Source organism: Teleopsis dalmanni, chromosome 1 (genome assembly GCF_002237135.1).
Source record: "Teleopsis dalmanni isolate 2A chromosome 1, ASM223713v2, whole genome shotgun sequence".
In the NCBI taxonomy this organism is placed as follows: domain Eukaryota; kingdom Metazoa; phylum Arthropoda; class Insecta; order Diptera; family Diopsidae; genus Teleopsis; species Teleopsis dalmanni.
In genome coordinates, this window is record NC_051846.1 from 176,196,568 (window position 1) to 176,202,567 (window position 6,000).

Sequence of the window (6,000 nt, forward strand, 5' to 3'; positions counted from 1 at the left end):
GCATAATAACAATATAGAGTTTTTATGGATTTACGATATTTTAATTTTTATTGTATTTTTTACATTACAATGGAAGCCCAAATTAAGCTAAGAATCGAAATAATTAGGCACGTCTGCTTTAAATATTTAATTTATTTACAAAAAAAACAAAAAAAAATTGTATAATTTACGCCTCTACAATTTTGTACAAATTTAGTTAATAAAAAAATATTTAAAATTATTAATGATGAATTTATTATGAAAATAACAGACATTACGACTCTTTGTCATACATTTTTATTATTAAAAACTGTTCGTAATCATTCTTTCTGGATTTGCAAATAAGTTCTGATATTCTTACATTTCAATTTTATCTTTTTTTTTTCTTAGAATCAATGCAAGCAACATTGAATTCTTTAAAATATTGACAAATGCATTATTTTTATCACGAAAAATGTAAATAATTAATAATGCGTTTATTTTGGTGACCTGAAGTCACGGCTACATTGCGAATGCATTGGAGAGTTGCGGTCACGCATTTGATGGAGAGATGCGGAGCAATGTTCAATAGCATGAATTGAGTTTGTCTATGTTCATGTGCACCTTGGTTGGCCTATTTAACCATTTGTGGTTTTTTGGTTTTCAGTTGTTAACTTGTTTTAAATTTTTTTTACCAATTTTATGAAAAATTAAAAAGCCTAAAAATAATTTTAATTGTTGTTGCTTGCACGACAATCAAATAAAAATCAATTGCATTTCTGTCCAGAATTTTAATTTTGATATTTTTTTTCCATTTCAATGAACTCCCAATAGACGTGGTTTTACAAAAAAACAAAAAAAAATAATTTTAAATTTAAAACACAAAAATTGTAAATACTATAATAATAAATAAAATACAATGTAATAAAATAGTTTTATCATAGCAAGTTCAAACAAGTTTTTATGTGGGGTTCTTGAAATACACAACTAATATTCTAAGATATTCTAAGATGTTGCAATAAAAGGGTTTTCTTTTAAGTCATTTTCTAAAAATAAATAAATAAAAAATCTCTTGATATACACAACTAATGTAATCACCAATAAGTATAGTTAAATCTCATTGGATCTTAGCTAAAATTAATTTTTTTTGACTATTATTATCTGTATATTGACATTTAAGTTTATCGAACCTCAGAGGAAAATTTCAGTATGAATTTTGTATAGATTTAGTATGAAGAAATACATTTGCAATATACATACTATAAGATATGGTTTTTCAATTGTAAGTGAACTCTATTTAAGACACTATTTACGTTAAGAAATAAAGCGTGGTCTTCGCATATTTTTTATAAAGCATTTATATGTTCACTATTACAAAACATAGGTAATGCATTTATAAAAAAGCAAAACACGGTACTTATCATGGTAGAAATGTATATGACGTTTCAAAAACCATCGCATTTAATAATAGTGGCAACTGGATAAAGAGACTACTTCCCATTTTCTCTGTGTTCATGTACTCTCTGAAGGCAGATAACAACTACTCTGGGAAAACCACTTTTTAATAATTATGGGTAGCTAGCGGTTATTTAGATCAATGAACTTCAAAGATACTTAAACAGCACAGATCTAATAGAGCTGATATCCGGACAATTAGTTGGTCTTGGATTCATGGAGAATCATCACTTTAAACAAGCAAGTAATCATCGTATTAAAAACGTATATGTTCAGTAGGAGTATACTACGCTTGAAAAGTAAATAAATTAAGATATATATTTCAATATATTTATAACTAAATATGGATGATAAATACAGTTTACAGTATATTAAATAAAAAAATAAATGTTATATATTATGTTAGACTTGAACTATACAATTTGAATCAATAGTGGAGCCTATGCGCCAGTAGGAGTTAAAGAGGCATTAAGTAAGTAAGAAAATCGAACTTACAGTCCCCTTCTAAGTATTTTATCGATCATTATGTAGCTTTGAATTTCACATTATGTTACTACAAGTTTATTATATGAATAAAATATTTTATAATAAATGTGACAGATTTTTAATATTTAATCTTGGCTACGGAACCCTTAAAAATACCAAATATACGAGTCGATAAAATGTCTATTGCTAATCTCAATGAAATTGTACATTTAATGTGATATTGTATGGTAAATGTTAAAAATACTATATATGCAATATTATATTTTATTTGTAATGTTTCCATTTACGGAAAAATTGTAAAAACATGTTTCAGTTATTTTTTGATTTTTATTTAAATTTTTTTTAAAATCATTTTCACTTACAATTTATTGCAATTGAACTGCAAAAATGCGTTTCAGGGGCATGGAAATTACATCATCGGTGATATTGTTATAAAATATCATACAAATTTTTATAAAAAATAATTATCTTTAACTCACGTCTTACTCTTAACATTATTTCATTAAATAATTATTAATTTTTTTTTTTTATTATACACATTAAAATCTAATAAGATTTGTATTATCATTTAGCACAGCGTCATATTAGAAAAAAACCGCTTCAAAATTTTTTTAGACCTTCGTATATAATCTGTACAAAAAGTATTTTTTATTATTATATAAAACACAAAAATTCATTAAACAATCAAAATTTAATTTGATATTTTTAACTGCCTTCATACATTTTTTGTAGGCTAATTGAACTTCAACTTAAGTGAATTTTATTTTACAGCCATTATCGAGTTCAAACGCTTCCTTTTAGGTCGGTAGTTCCCGATCTATTTTTTACCAAGGACCACTATAATATTTTTGTTGTTTAAAAATAACAATATGCTTTTTGCATTTCCGATATAATGTATAATAAATTATATAATTGCATAGGTACATTATATAGGCTATAAAAAAGATATATAATTAAATTTTTTGTGCTTATTTTCTAATAAAAGAGGTATCAGTCAACAACTATAAGCTATGTATCCATACCTGTTAAATTTGATTCACGGACTATTTGTAACTATCTTCCAGACCAACTGTTGTCCGCGTACCACCGGTTGGTAACCATTGCTTAAGGTGGTAATTTTAGTTTCGGAAACAGAAAAAAGTTACATGGACCGAAGTAAGATAAGTGCGGTATTTGGTTGACGGATGAAGATGTAATGAGTAAGGGTTATGATCCTCAAGGGTTCAAGTGATCATCAATCACTATATTTTTTGTTGCTTTGAATATAAGTTAAAGAATTCAAAGCAATAAAAGCTACAACTTATCTGGTGATGGGCGATTTTATGACCGATGCATAACACCGGTATGGTGCCAGGTTTTCCTAGTGTCGATCAAATGAGGTACACTTAGAAGAAGAAGTAAAGATATAAGTTGTCACCAACTTCACGCCTAATTCACCATGAAACACAAAATGTTTAAATAAACATTAAAGGAATTAGTTTACTATATTGTATATTGAATATTTTAAAGTCGTTTAAAATATAATCCCTATTTATAAAGGTTAACACTGGATTTTTTAATTTGACATATCAGATAAAAATTACTACATGAGTAATATTTTTCTTATAAAGCATTACGTCTTTTTGCTATTACGAAATTAAATATTAGTAAGTCTGATATTGATCAACAACATTAATATGTAAATATTGCCATAATAGTATTTCCTTCTTTAAATCTTATGACTAAAAAGATTAATGAGTCATTAATTATAATATGAAAAAAAAAAAAATTTTATTATTATGCATTATTTTATTTTGTTGCATATTTCTGTTTTTGTTAATAAATATTTTTATTAAATATTAAAATTTTTTTTATAATAAGATTCACTATGCCCCCCACTTCAATTCTACAACTTCCTATATTTATACATTAATATCATTGCTTCTGTCTCTTGGAATTGTATGATTAGGCACCAATAAATATTATTCCAGCCATTGATGGGCATGAGCAGTCGAATAATTATATGAACGAAAGAAACTGTATTGTGATGTATTAAATTTTTTACCTAATTATTATATCTGCATAGATAAATGCGTTTTCTCTTCTTGATCATAACAAAAGAACTCATACAGCATGAATTACTTCAGTCAGTTCTAATCTCTTCTGACTTAGTGATAAATTTTTTCTCAGGTCCCTACTTTCAAAATTTTTGAATTTATTGTATAAGATTTTAGTAAAGCGACTAATATCTTCGTGATTATTTATTTTATGAATTACATTATTTATTTACGGAGTTAGAACTTCGTTAATATTTCCATATTTGAATTGAATAGAACATTTCGTTTAACATTTCGTTTAACTTTTTGAAGATAAATACTATAATAAACCCAATTTTTTTAATCCTACTTATATTATAGTAACTTAAACTATATTACTATAGAATAGGTTATATAATAACCTATAATATATATTATATTCACATATTCTCTTTTTTTTTTGATTCACTTTCAAAACGACTTTTATCGTATTATTGGTATAGAAGAATTGGTAGGGTTCTTACTAAGCTGTTTTACATTAATTAAAAAAAACAATATATAATAAAACATCCTTTTATAAATTTATCTGTAAAATTTTTTGTCAATGCCATTACAGATTGCAACATGGAGTTGGAGGTTGATCTTAATGCAATACGAAATGAGGAGCTGTTACGAAGAATGGTAAGTTTAAGAGTAATATATGTATATTTTTTATATTAAAATTGTTCCCTTTATATTAAATAATTTAAAAATTTATACTTTTTACTGTATTTTTCTTAAATAAATACAATTAACCCAACATATTCCGTTTAGTTTTTAATTAATTATAACTGAAAATTGTTTTAAAACTGGGATAAATATTATTAATTTCCTTTAATTTTCGATATTCACATCACAAAAATTTACACATGATTATGATATATAACATGATTTCAAAAGTCACTCCTGGCGGAACATAAGGCAGTTACAAACTTTTTCTAACTTTCACAATTTGAGCTAAGTTTTTGATCAACGGTCAAGGGTCTCTTCTCTGACTTCCCGTTTGCTCCGAGCGGATCCAAGTAATAGATGGACGGCTTTTTCGCGAAGTGACACCCTCGCAAATCTAATTCTTGATAGACTGTATATATCACTTATTAGTAAGTAATATCAAACCTTAAAAAATAAGTGAGGATACATATAGAGTATGCTTTAAGGTATTTATCAAAGAAATTGTAATTTATGTCATAAATTTGCTACGGGTTAAGTAGTTGTTTCCTACTTAGACTAAATGTCTGGTTACTGTATATTAAGTAGATAATTTCATTTATTTAACATTTTGTAATTTTTTATTTTTAAATGATTATTTAATTGGCTTCTGGTATAAATTGTAGAGCAGGATAATTAGTTAAAGAGTTAGTTAAAGAATTAGTTAAAGTTATATATGAGAATAATCTCTAATACTATGAATCAAGGTATATTGAATCTTCGTGCCTGTTCTTAATAGTACCCAATATGTTATTTTATATCACGTCATCGATTATATTTATTAAACATTTTGTAACTTTTTATTTTTTAAACGATTAAAGTCTTTATGATTGAATTAAAAATATTGTTGATAAATAAAAAAATTTGTTGATATTTATATAAATAATATCTATTTTTAAATTTTAGCAATTTTTTTTTGTAGTTTGTATCAAAAGTAATATTTATTTTTATAACCAATAATGTTGTTGTCAACCCACAGTATTCACAGAGCTGACAGATAATACAAGACTTGATTCGAATTACTTGTCTCTCACCAATCACCTGTGTTATTACAAAAATGCGAAAATAGAGTTCCTTTTGAAATGTAGCCTTCACAACTGCAATCCCATCATTAAATATGTAGAGAAATGAGTAGGAACACCCTCCCTCGCCTATAAATTGAATCGCAAAAAAAGTTGTCCATATAAACTGATCTTAATCAATCGTAAATTAATACCAATAAATTACTGTATAGTATATAACATATATATGAAAAACCTGTAAAAAGTGGAAACATACATATTTGTATTTTAATTAAATTATATTATATGTAAAAGAAACAAACGGTTCATTCATTAAT